Source organism: Falco punctatus, assembly GCF_963210335.1.
Source record: "Falco punctatus genome assembly, chromosome: 4".
Taxonomy (NCBI): domain Eukaryota; kingdom Metazoa; phylum Chordata; class Aves; order Falconiformes; family Falconidae; genus Falco; species Falco punctatus.
In genome coordinates this window covers 42,988,342-43,002,662 of record NC_137583.1, presented here as the reverse complement: position 1 = coordinate 43,002,662, position 14,321 = coordinate 42,988,342, and the positions used below count along the sequence as shown (strand labels likewise).

At 39.0% G+C, this 14,321-nt stretch overlaps 1 protein-coding gene across 4 annotated transcripts in view; it reads left to right on the top strand.

Annotated features, from left to right (window-relative positions):
• The window catches only part of GRIN2A (glutamate ionotropic receptor NMDA type subunit 2A), a 219,652-nt gene that overhangs the window by 20,522 nt on the left and 184,809 nt on the right, over positions 1 to 14,321 (top strand). The gene's annotated exons all lie outside the window — the stretch shown is intronic.

Here is a 14,321-nt window from a genome sequence, read left to right as displayed (position 1 = left end):
ACTAGGAAAAGATAGCTTCCAGGCTTACAGCATTCAGCTCATGTACGAGTCCCCCACGGAAAGCAGAAATCCAGCTTGTGGGATCCTGGCTGCAGCATGATTAATTTCATTGTGAAGTAAAGGACAAGGAGCAAGTTCAAAGTAAGCAAATACTTGAAATACTTAGTTCTTTAATGCCTACTTTAATGCTTTTCCTGAAGATTTGAATGTTGCAATGTAATGAGAACTTGGAGGGGTTTTTGCTTTTCTATAAGGGGCTTACTATGTTCTTTATATAAAATGCATGAAGATGCAGATGTAGCCTCTTAATATCTGAGGTGGAAAGTCCAAGCAACACATTAAGGCATATTCTACTTAAAAGAGCAACCTCTAGTTAAAGGAATGATTTGGTATGTTAAGGGCTATAATGGTACTTGAGGTGCTCTCTTTCAAATGATTTGCTGGGCTGCTGGTGAAACATCTTGGTGACGTGCTACATGGTTTTACTTAAGTTAAACTTGATATTCTATTTAAACTTCATTTTGGTAATCAGATTTTTGTCTTACCAGGTCACTTTAAGGCTTCATTTACATGTTTGACCCAGTTAAAATCTCTGTTATTTAAACAGCTTTTCTGATTCAGCTCAGATGGTGGTATATTTTCCTTCTTATCAAGCATTCTAGTGTCGTATATATATATAAAAACGCCCACCAACGAAAAGCAAACAACATTCTCCCTCCCTTAGCTTTTTTTAAAACCACATATGTACAATAAGTCTGACTCCCTATTGAGCTGGTTTAATCATTTGTTTTTCCATCTGCAGAAAGCCAGTTCCCAAAGTAACTTCAAAGAGCCTTGCCTGAGTAAAAGCTCGCTGCTTTGGAGCAACGAAGATTACAGAAATACACTTATGCAACAGCTTGAAACTTCTGGCACTCTTGGTGTGGAGGCTACAGCTGAATATTTACCTCTATTGTTCTGTTACTGTAGACCTTAAATGTTTGTAACTGAAAGTTTTACTGCCACTTTGCTTTTGCCTCCCCCGGTAATTGTGTGCAGTGTGATGTGTTGCACGAGTGCATGGACATGACATTTGTAGGCTCAAGGGGAGCACTGGCTTTCTGGGTCATGAGGTGGTCTCACATGTAACTTCACCAAGAAAACAGCCATAAACTTCAGGCTTGGCATAAATTTCCTATAGGCAAGTCTGAAGACTTGCAGCAGCAAATACAGGGTATTTGTTGTATTTTAGATTTAATCCAACCTGATTTGTGCAGGCTTTAATCAAATGATGAAGAAGCTTCAGTGGAACTGGCTCATAGGAGAGTGGTATCTTCCCTTCTTAATTTTTAAAATTTTCTATGTTGACATGTGTAATCTCTCAGCTTGCTGAAAATAAAAGCAATCCCTTGCCCAATACAGATAAATAAATGAGGTAAATATTTTATATCTAATGGGTATGTCACATTTTTGAGTACAGTAACAAATACAGTTAAAATTGCCACTAGGGTGTTTGTGAAAATCTGCTTCAGAAAACTGCAATGGAAGTAATTGTCTTTTCTTCTGTGGTCTTCCTAACTGGAGGTTGTGCCTTAGTCATAACATTCCAGCCCAGCAGTTATCATTATTGTTTGGAGAAATGCTGATTTTTTTTCTTCTCTTTTTTTTTTTGACAAAACTCTTGTCTGAAAATCAGTGTGTCTGGGCCTTGTCCCAAATTAATTTCCTGTGGAGAGAAGGGCTATGAATTTGGTCTCAGTACAATGACTCTTCTGGATTATAATATCTGTCAGTAGAAATGCACTGCTTTGATTTTAACTGAAGCTATTTCAGATCTTAATTTTTGGCTTAATTGAATCCTTACCACAAGCAAATCTAATTCTGGCATACTATTTCAGCTGCAGACTTTCATTTCTGACGAAGGATTGGAAGGATTAACCCAGATTTTAGTAGTTCTCTCCATGACTGGGTGGATAGGATTAAAATATCTGTGCTGCTCATTGTGGCTCTTTATTCCAGTTTTTGAATATTGGTTATGTCTGTTGACCGAGACTGGAAGTTTTCTGAGAATAAGAGTACAGCTAAAGGACAGTATGTTGAATTCACTGGATTGCATTGTATTTCCATTTAAAAAAAACTGAACAGGACCGCTATATATAGTTTAGCATATTCTAGGTTAATTTTGTGGTTTGCAGTAGTAATAAATTTATCATCTTTGAGACACTGTAAAAATAGATATTTTGGAAAAAAACAGAAGGGTGAAACAAGAATGCGATAAGTTTAATAGGACCAAAGTGTAACATCTTGCTAAGAACTGGTTGCATGCAACAAATTTTTCTGGGCCAGAAGCTGGGAGGGTGTTCCTATATTTGTTCTGTTACTGTTGCTATTAGAGAGTTTCACTCCACTATGCAGGAAATGGAGTAACTTCTGGAATATTGTCTGCTCTTAGTCTCCCACATTCTAAAAATCCCTGGTTAATCTTGTAGTGGGTTTAGAAATCAGTTACTTCAGTGACTGGGGAATGGAAAGTCTCACCTGCAGATGAGGTGAGTTGGTTTTCCTTCATCTAGTAAAAACCAGCCTGAGAGGGGAGTATGGTAGCTGGATACAGGATGAAGAAAAGTTGATTAAACAAAATAAAATGAGTTGATAGGGGGGATGAAACTAATGTGAGCACCATTTGGGTGGGAAGTTGAAGGTAGTGAATAGTATTTAGAAGGAAAATTAGTAAGTTAAGAGTGGCAAGAAGCCAGCTAGTGTTATGGAAACTGGCCAATGAATGAAGAAAGATGAGGACTTGCAGCATGAAGTTCTTCCTAATCCTACAGTCTTATTTGCATTTATGAAAAGCTTGAGATAACCATACAATACCATAATAAGATTGTCTCCAAATCTAGCCAGGCTTATATAAATGCTAGATGCTAGACACAGATGAAGTGGGATGGATAGAATCCAGATGTAGAGCTGATCAGAAAGTCAAGGACTGTGCTTCTCAGCCTTGGAAAGACAGACTGGCCTTGGGATCCTTGTAAGAATATAGCAAACTATGTTCTGAGAATTTCTAAGGTCTCAGCTCCGAGACAAGGATATACTTATTTCCTGGGGAAATGTTAATTTTACCTTTTTATTTTAAATAGGAGAATTTATGACTATTCTTTGGGTATTTCTGCCTTTTTTTTTATACTACTCTCTTGTGCTTCAGGCGGCATCGGAATTCTCAAGAAAGATGTGATGAAGACATACTCTTGACTTGGAAAAACAGTGCTGTTTTCTGCATGTCATCCCGTTTTATTAGGGAAAAAGAGAACCTCTTAACAGCCATGAGCTGCATGGTTGAGAGGTTACAGTATTCATAATGGTGAAAGTCTTGTGGGTTCTGGTGCCTAGTCTCACCATAGTCTGCTCATGACGTTGCTTGCACATCAGACATGTTATGGAGTGGTTTACATTACATAAATATGTGGGGAGTCTGGGTCGCAGTTGCAGCTGGACACCCAAAAGCTTTTAATGGCTGTGCTGGACATTCATTGCTATTCTGTGGATTGAAGACAAAGGTGGGACTGACATGAGAAAATATGATTTTTTTTTTGATTGATTTGATTGATGGAAAAATCTACATAATTATGTAAAAATCACATCCCCACTGTGTTTTTTCCAGTAGCTGAGTGGCATTGTTTTTCTTTGGAAAACCAAGCCATTAGTAGCCTGTTTGCATGAATACATTCCACAGGATGCTTTTGATATTGTTCTATTTAGTTTGTGTTACATAGGCATGTAGAAGCCAATCATAAATGGTTCACGTTTTTCATGTTCCTGCAGATTACCGGATTCAACAAGTTCCTCACTCCTGTCCAATTGCTTCTGGCTATTATCAGTTACTGTGATAATTTCTTCCAAAGATTTTAAGTCTATGACCTCCAAATCCCAAGAGGGCTTAATATGTTCAAATAAGTGTTTTTGGGCTCAAGTCTGTGGAGGTATTTCAGTCTCTGTAAATAATCAGGAGTTCTAGACCAACCAACCGCCTTTGGCACTGAGAATTGACTTCTGAATATGCTGGCTCTCATTCAAAAGTTTGGTTCATAGAGCAAAATCTGCTAGTTCTTTCTTGTGCTCTAGGAAAAGGGTTTCTAGTGAGTGCCATGACAAGCAGCGAATAGGTCATGTGCCTTGAGCTAATATGTGCATAGTGAATGTAGAGAAGTAATGACAGTGTGATTATTGTAGGTAGCCAGGTCAAGGAAGTAGAAATTCTTGTAGAAGTACAATGATTTATTTTAAGTGAGGGAGAAAAACTGGTGGAACCATGTCTGAACAGATGTAGGAGAACTGCATTTCTTCATATCTGGAGAAGGAAAAATTTTTTTAAAAGCAATCTCAATAAGTGTACAGATAAGTATTTTTCTGGATTTTAGGCACTTTGCATTTCTTTTCAGGGTACTGGCCCCAATCCCTTGTCCAGCCCCACTTTGTTGGTGTTACTTCACTCCTGACATCTGGAGCAAACCATTTCCCTCCAGGCAGAAACCTGAGCATGAGAGGTAGGAGAGGTTGCTCGAGGGTGCACTGCTTGCAGATGTGTGTGAAGTGGATCTGCTCCCACTGGCACAAGGAGAGCACAGCCCGGGACCTGGGGGCCAGTGTTTGCCCTGTGCTCAAGAGCAGCAGTAATGCAGATGGTGCCACTTCTGTCTGGGGCTGACTTAAGCTGAGAGAAAGAGTTTCAAAGGCTCTGTGAGACAGAGAATGAGACCTAGAGATATTGATAAATATCCTTTTAAACTTGGAAAATCTTTCTGTTTGGCCGTTTCCCCTAGGCTACTGTGTTTTTCTACACAACTGACCTGAGGAACTGATGATTTCAGGTGTCTGCTCACAGAGCTTACACAGTCTGCAGCTGTGAAGGGTTCCTCAGAGAGAGCATACTTTGTCTGGCCTTGTTGAGCAATTGGAAATGAGTGTTACTATCGCTGAGAATTTGATTTTACTATTGAATAACTCTTGAAAAAAGCTACAGAAGGTAATGCATTTCAGACTCCATAATTTTTGTGCAGGTTCAAGCTGGCTAAGGATGTATTCTCTGTACCCGAGAGAGGCTTTGCTCCAAGTGCACGACATGATATACATATACAGCAGAACATTAGCAAAGGAAGACTGTAAAAACATTAGTTATGCTGCATTATTTTTATGCCATTCTGTGTGGCTGTGTTTAAAGAACTTAAAGGGTGTCCTTGCAGGAATGGAATACTCTTCCTAAAATACTTTAATGAAATGGCCAAAGTGTTTACTGGTAATTTACTGGAGAGTGACTGGAGAGGAAGGTTAAAGTGATGTGCTAATGAATGCTACATATGGTCTGCAATGCATGGTTAGTACTGTTTATAAATATTTTTTTTCACCAAAAAAGGCTGAACAGCAAATCAGATAAAATTCTCTTTCAAAGTGACAAAGCCTGTTTCTTCCCTCAAGCAATTCAGACTTCTTCCAGACTTCATTAATACTGGAATTATCATAATCTGTTTACCTCTTACAGCTGTTTCATTTTCAGGGACCTGCAGAAGCCAATTATTTTGTGATAAAGTGCTTATTAATAGAAAATATGTGGCCATGTGGAAAGGACAGTGCAGGTGTAAAAAAAAAGAGCTTCAGAAACTCGTAAGACACTCCTAGTTGTGCTTTTGGGAGAAAATAAGAAGAAAGTCAGAGAAGAATCCTTGGTTTTAGTGTTTTGTGTTTGTGTGATGGTCCTTGCATTCTTGCAGTGGGAGTGAGGTAAAAAGGATACATCTCGCTTGGAAAAAGAACACACATGCATGCTCCATTTGTACTGACGTCATTAAATAAAGCCGTATGAAGTGCTGGAGGAAGTTAGTGTAGTTTTGTGAATTCCTTGTCCAGGCACAAGTTCATGCATTTAATTTTGAAGTACTTGGCTTAATTTCTGAGTTAGCAAACCAAATATCACTATAGCGTTTCCATTTTCCCTGACTTACCTAACAGAAGAGTGTGTGCAGAGTCATGAAAGAAAGTTGTGTTTCTTTCCAAGAGCCAAAACTTGGAACTGCCTCTGTTCCATGTGCACCAGCAAAGCCAGTTCCTCTCAGTACTCACAAATTTATTCCCAGAATGAATCTGCAGGGCAGTTGGTATATTTCTGCTTGGGGTGTTTTTGTTATAAGAGTTCTACCTCTCCACATGATCTTGAGCCCACATGTGATTTTCCTCATAAAAGTCGTTCTAATGACATGGTAATAATTACTTCTATAATATTATGGTTCCCCTGATTCTTACAAACATGCTATTGGGAATTCCTTCACCATTTTGGATTTTCTTCTTTTTTTCTCCCCTTGTTTCCTTTAATCAGTTCAGGTTTAGGTTTTTGATTTTGAGAGGACCACTATCTGCTTTCAATTTCATGTTCTTCATATCAGTTGTGTCTTGATTCCCCTCTTCTTCCTCTGTGCTACCATTGTCTTTGTGTTTTAGACCCACTCCTGCTGCAGATACATGGAGAGCTTTGGAAAGGTATTTTGAGTTTGTCTTTTACATTCCTTTGCTCCTTTGCTGCATCTGGTCTAGTCTGGCTGGCACACAGAAGCCCTCAGGGTGCCAGCTGAGTTGCCTATGGTCTGCCTCTGATAAAAGTGAGAGTTGGCCTCCTGCCTCAGTTTCATTGGAAATACCTTGGAATGGCAGCTGTGCTTTGTGTGCTGTTTTGATAGAAAATCTGCAGAATTCACCATGTGTGTTTTCCAAAGTGAAGATCAACATGCTGCAGAGAGCAAAACAATAAGAAACATCTAACAAGTCAGCAAATGAACAGTCTAGTCTCTTTTGTTCAATGACAATTTTTGGGAAAAAAACAACCCACCAACCATCCACTTGCATTCATAGTTTCTTATTTTAGTCAAAGTAAAACATGCACTCAAAATTAGACCCTGAGTTTCAAATTTGACTGTTCCCAGATAAGCATTTAAGTTTGTAAGTACCTAAGTGCCTGAACAGGAAATGCATGAAAATTTTTAATCCTCAAAGGACTTAAGTGCAATAAAAAGGTAGATACTAGTATGTAAGTAATCGTTGCTCACAAATGAACAACTGAGACATGAATTGCCTTCTGTGGTGTCATCTTCTAGTGATGTGTTTATTTTGTGTTGCTTTTCCCTAAGAGGTGATTGATTAGTCCTAGCAAGTAATAAATTTTCTCCAAAAGTAGTGCTGCTAGTGAAGAGGTATTGCTATGAAGAGGGAGGAATTTGAAAGGCTGCAGAGTAGAGGAGGGTATGTGGGTCAGGTTCCTTTGCTCATTTAGGTACCAAGAGCTCTGAAGTTCAGGCTGGCACTTTGGGGGATGGTAAATCTGCTTTCCCAAACTTAATCTGTGGTTTGGGAATAGCAGCAATTTTTGCTTCATCGCTATTTCAGACTTGGATTGTTGAACTGTGATACAGTGTTAGCTTATTCCACGTACTCTCTGCTCATAGACAACTTTTGTGTGTATTTGTAATATCTTAGGGTTGAAGCAGTAGACATTAGCAGACACAGACATTAGCAGACTAAGGAGAGTCACTAGCCAAAGCATGATGACAGAATGAAGCCGAGGATCCTATCATTCATGCTGTCAGAAAAGTAGTTTCTGCCAATTGCATGATCTTAGTCTTTTTTTGTTTGATTGTTTTTTTGGGGGGTGGGTGGGTGTAGGCGGGGGGGGGGGGGGGAATGTTGCGGGATAGAATCAATAACCCATCATACTTTCCCACTCTGGCATTTACTGTTCTAACTTTTCCCATTTTCTCCAAGTTGTCCAGTAAGCACGTTCTCCTATTGACCCCACCAGGTATATAAAAATCTGTATTTTCCTCTGGCATTTAGAATACCTGCCATGTTGACTAATATCCTGCTGTTTCTCTTGGGGAACTGCCTTGATGAAGTTTTGAGTGATGAACTAAGAACTGCCTACCACTACAAAAAGACCATTAGGTGAATAAACTGGAAATCCCAACTGAGAACAAGTGCCCTAATAGGATACTGGGTCTGAATATTAATTTTGAATTACCAAGTGTTCCTAGTAGACATGTAATCCACTAGCTGTTCAAGTAACCTGATTTTCATGTCTGAATAATCAGTATGGCAACAAATAGCTATGAAGTAATGTATAGGTAATTAAATGCTCCCCTTCTATAATGTTTCATTGGAGAAGACAAAACAAACTAAACTACTGTTTCTTTCTCCCTAGCTTAACTTAGCATTTACACAGTTGCATTTGCATTGAGAAGAAACCTAGAAAGCTTATTTTTTCCACTGAGGCATACCTTACTAGAGTAGCTTAATTGAGCTAGAGATATATGCTGAAACATATTGAAGTACTATACCAGTATAGATACTGTAATCTATTAAGCCAGTGTGAGCATGCTTTTCTGTGGAAATACTCTTGATGGGAGGCTGCATTAGTCCACTGCAAGTTAAATGGTGGATATGGATGTCATATAGTAAAAGCAAACTAGTACCTGGAGTCTTGAATGATACTTTTCCGTTTAAAGTATATTGCTTCTATATTTGTAAGAGTATTTGCCTCTGTACCACTGGCCTATGAAAGACTAAAAATAAATTCCATCCCTGATCTTCAATTTCTATTATTATTGTGTAAACAAATAATTTACTGAATTGTTCAGGGCAAGTTCGTAACATCATGTGTGACACTAGCAAACATAAATCAGAAAACTTTACATGTTATACCATACAAGCTCCAACACCGTACCACAACAATCAGGTTTTGCATTATATCATGGCATCCCTTTGTATCTTCACTTTTTGAGAAGGGTAATCACAGCACAGGAGAACCACGGGGCAAAACACAGTATTAAGAAAGATTGCTTTGCTCTGAAATCTGAAATGAAGCAAACAGCCTTGAAAGAAGGCCTAACAGACTGAAGTTGGCTTATGACAGCAGATGTGTGCAAAATTCAGAAGCAAGCAGAGCTGTTTATGTGGTGGTGATGTATCTCAAGGAGAGACAATTTGTGTCCCATCTATGAATAATACCAGCGTGTCTGTAGAAGACAGACAAAACTGAGAATTTTTTCAGTGTGGCAGTGTGCAAAATAAGTCCTGCAACTAGTGTACTACTGAATGAAATGGTTTTAGTCCAAAAATAGGTATCTTGTTGCCTCTTTTTATTGTCCGAGTTATACTTTTCCCTTAAGCTTCAAAGACATTATCCATGATAATTAATATTAGTTCACCCTATCACATCAAAGCTAAAATGGTAGTATTTGTGAGTCTATGGGGAAAATATTTGGTTACGGGAGAAAAAAAATGGGTATTTGAGGTACTGCTGTAGAGAGAGAAAAGCCACAGGCGTTGTCATATGCGTAAATGCATTTTCTGCTTATCACATGAACAGGTGTTATAACTACTAAGATAAATGTATTTTATATAGTTCATGCTATGACATCCATTATTTAATGTAGCTGCACAGTGTGTTTTATATATATATATATATATATACTTCAAATGCATTATAACATAAGCAGTACTTCCCGTTTTAAAGGTGTTTTCCTCTGTCATATTAAAAAAGGTGACAATAGACTGCATCTGCATAAATGAGCAATCAACTACTACTTGACAAGGAAGTTTCTAAACAGGGATCTCAACTGATCCCTCCTGTTTGTGTGCTTGTGGCAGGTAATTTAGGGCTTTACAAAAGATTGTTCTTGTCTGGAATGCCCTTGAAGTGGTAGTTACAATTAACTGTTCCTTTCTTGGAATATGGAATAAATTTCCTCTTAAAAGAAAGAGGAACAGTGCTTTGTTTAAAGATAACTGATAGCTTGCCTCCTTCAATTGGTGAATAATGTCAGGATCTCCATCTTGGCATGCACTACTGTGCTATTTTCAGGAAAGTGCAAATAAAAGCTATAATTCCCCCTGGCACATTAGGGGTGTAATGGAGGTGTCTGGCAGCGTTTCAGTAAAACAATTAGGTTTAGTGAAAAGGATTCCCTCTTGGCATGACTGTCAGTCAAAGTATAAATAGAGAGTGAGAACCTGCTACCCAGGCGTGGTAGCTCCTGGACAGCAACTTTCAAGCCTTTGCCGGTTAGTGCAGGTGACATGTGACTCTCACTACAACATGTTTTGATTTATAGCTTATGTATTGACAAGCAAGACTGAACATGCTTGACAATTAGACGACATGTACAGTCTCTGAGATGGGGCAGAACTTCAGATACTTTATTGTTCACAATCTGTAAAAGGTATATGTCAAGGGGAGACAGCGGAGATGTGGCTAAATCTTTGGAAAGTCTTCCAGAATGATTTATTTAAAAGAAGTTTTAGGGAGAGATTTGAAGCAATAATTCTATTTGGCTTTGGCATTGCATGCGTGTGATAGCGTGATGACTCATATGCTTTGTCTAAGTTGAAAAAAGTAGAAGCACTTAACATTTGCACTTGTACACCCATAGCTCATTGCAGGGAATGGAACCGTTAGTGGCACAGCTACTTGAATGCTTCCCTGAATAGACGTGACTAGGAACAAAATAACAACTGGCCAGTGGTTATTTTGTTTCAAAGGTGTTAGTGTTCTTCTGTAAACACAGTGAAATCTGATTTCTTTAACTTTCCTTTCTGGTGATTCAAACTGGTGAGATGTCAAATGTGCATGTTGCAGTGACATTAATGGTGACAGTTCCTTCAGCGTGATTGCCGGCTTTTAACAGAGAACACACACAGGGCTGCTCTGCTCAGGACTTGCCTTGAGGGCATAGATGTGCACAAACTGCTGCCTTATACTTGGGGTGGGCATCTGGAAGATGAGCAACTTCCATTGCATAATTATTTAAAATATGTAACAAAAAAGTGAGGTTTAGTACATTCCTAATTTAACTTGTAAAATATAATATGTGAGACCATTCTTCTCTTATTTTGTGTGTGGGAGGTAGCTTTTCAGATAGGATGTATGGAACAGGGCATGAAAATTTGGGATGACTCTGTTGTGTTAGGGTGACTTTCCTTAAAATGCTTCTTCTGCATTTCTTGTTGCAGCATTAGAAGGTTTCATTTCCTCTGCAACATGGAGAGCCTCAGGGCTCTGCACTTCACTAGATTCCTCTGGCAAGGTGCTTCAAAGCCGTGAAAATTCAGATATTGTTTCCTTATGGTTAGATTCCACCTTTACCTCTCACTCCAATACTTTTGTTCACTGTCAGCTGTGGTTGTACCCTACCTCCCAGTAGCACCATAGGACTACACCTGAGGAGGTTATTTGGGCGAGTGATTCCAGTTCATTATCTCCTCTCCAAGTCTCCTGCACTTGACTCTCACAACACTGGGTTTTTACCCTCTTCCAGCAGTTTGCAATGACAGTTCTCTCAGCCGTAGACCCTTTGCAGCAACATCTCCAAATTTCAAGCTAATCTTCATGACTGTGAATAATTGGTTAAAGCTTTGTGCTCCCCAATCCAGAATATAGCATGCTGTTTCATTCTGGGCAGTTACCCATGGATTGCAGAGTATTTAGCTAATGTCTTGAAGACAGTTTTTGTAAAAAACCTCTTGCATCCTTCAGATCACTGCTAGAGATTACTGAATGAGATCACTTTAAGCATGTTGTATTTAAGTGTTTTAAATAATGGCTGATAAAGGAAAGACATGCAAGCATCAGGAAAGTACAACTTTTGACTGTAGATTTTCCTGGTTCCTATTTCTTGGGAATTTAAACTTCCTTTTTTATTCCAGAAGCTCATTTTGGAGCAACTTATCTATGATATGTGGGACAGTTTCTCTGGGCACTCTGTTTTTCTGTTAAGATATGTAAATGAACCTTCCTTTTTTCATATGCAGCTACCCTGAAAATTAGACAGACTTATTCTGTGGTAGGTGTAGTGTTTCACTTTTAATTTTAATGTGAAATAAGAGCTCAGGTAAAAATAGAGCTTGCTTTCCCCTCCGCCCCCCCCCCCCCCCCCCCCCCCGTCTACCCTATAAATTTTCCTAGCTCCATTGTGTGGTAACAGGCCTGTTTTCTCCACTATTATCTCTTTCCACAGTTTAAGTGCTAGTATAAAGTAAGCATCTCATCGTGTGCAGTCAAGGGTGGCTGAACAGAAGGAGTTTTTTTATAAAGTATGCAAATTCCTTTACAGACAGGTACAAGGTTTTGGGCAGTGTGTCAAGCTGTACCAGGGTTTGGATACAAGGGGAGAGAGTGGATTTTTGCAAGAAAGTAACTAATGCTTTAGTTCATAGGAAGTACTTTTGATTTAATAAGGATTTTTTTGGGTCAAATTTAAAGTGCATCCTGTATGCTTAAATGATTGAAATGGAAATTGAGGCTGTGGAAAACTAATGTTAGGAATAACAAAACATTATGGATCAATTTTAGGTTTATTTTAAAATAGGGGGTTTAAAATTGAAAATGGATATGGCTTTATACTTAATATCATAAGTCCATGTCTTACCTCATATAAACTATTTTGATATAAATAAATCCCATTTATTTGATTTTTTCATAACTTGTGCCTTAGTTATTTATGTTCATACATAACTGCACCACCGAAGAAATAATAAGTGAAACTCGAGGCTGCAACAGTCTTCTGGGAGATGACTTAAGCTGTGCGATAAGCATTATAGTTGGGTATATTTGCTAGAATGATCAGTAGTGATTGGAAGTTACAATTTAGAAATGAGAACTGCGCTTCCTAATGACCCCTCTGAGATGAGCAGTTTTGATTAATTGATCTTCTGAATATTCAGGAGAATATGACTATATCATTTTACATCTGCTTGATGTATTCAAGGATGGTTTCATTGGTATGGTGCTAGGCATAAAACTTCTTACAAAAATTGAAATCTGGGACTTGGGTTCAATATTTTGCAGAAGATGAAATTTTTGTGCAGAAGAGTTCCCTTTGCACTGTCTGTTTTGCATCCCTTTGTACACTGAAGGTCAACAAAAAGAATTCCCTGGTTTATTACAGTGAGCACCTATCTTACATGGCTTAGTTCTTTCACAAATTGCTTGAGAGCTTGCAGGTGTCTGAACATGATGCCATGGGAGTGCTACATCTGTGGTTCCTGTTTGTAAAGATGATGACTTAGCAACCATAATTTCTCTGCTGTAGCTTCATTTGTTGTCTCTGTGAGGCTTTCAGGTACAAACTCCAGGAACTGAATCAGAACTGCTTGTCTTATGGAAAAACTAAAGTACTATCTAGTAGGAACATCTGAATCACTCTGTCTGTAAGAAGTTGTTCCTACTGCAACCTCTCTGCACTTAGGAGCCGCTCACTGTGTAGTGTTTCTGTGCAGCTGATCTGGTATGTGGGTCTCATGCCCATGTGTATAAATAACACCAGAACAGTTGTGTTAAGGTGTGGGACGTGTCCTGATACTGGGCATGGACACCAGGCTTCAGGGCTGAATGGACTGGTTCCTCCATCGGAGCCTTAATGATAATAGCCCAGGATTGTGCACTGGGATACAGACTCTGTCCCTTACAGCAGTTGAAGGGGAAATTGTTGCTGATTGGTGTCTGTATCAACTGTGTACACTGACACCTGAAGGTCTCTTGGCTGTTTCTAAAATTTTGTCATTCATAACTTCATCAGATCCATACCCACAGGATTAGGAATTTTCATCTGAGGGAGTGTACAGAATAACCTTGGGAAGAATTGCAGAGGGCTTTAATTTCTGTCTGTTATGAGGAATGCAGTAAGAGAAAAAGGAGTTGTAATCACGCCAACAGTTGGAACTGCTGGCTTTCTTTGCAACGTGTGGTCGGTAAGGTGCCCCTCTGTTATATAGGGCAAGCTATGGGTTGTGAAATGACAGCAAGCTCCCTTGTAGCATTGGTTGTTCTAGGTCAGCATTGATGTGCATTGGATTTCAGCATCTATGAATGTCAGTCTACCACATCATTGCTTGGGTTTATTTTTAGTTTTTCTAGTTGAGTAAACTTAGAGTTTGTGGAGGTGCTGTAGACTTCAAATGCCCAGGAGACAGAATTTCAGAAGTTGCAATTTTGTGCCTCGCTAAAGAAGTAAATCTTCCTTGGCAGAGTGTCGTGACTGTATCAAATGTTTCTGCTCAGAATTTGTTGCTGAGGAATATCCTTTTGTCCTAATATAATGAATGCAATTCCTACAGACTGTTACAGCATGCTGTTTAGTGCAGAGTACATGTGGACATCCCACTGACAGCGTCACTGAGTAATAATGTTACGGAATGATGCCTGAAGGTACAGGGTTTTTGCTGTGAAGGGGTTAACTGAGTGTGCATTCCTACTTGTTTAGTTGCTGGGATGCTTGCCAGTTGAGGTCATGGATCTAAAAAAAGGA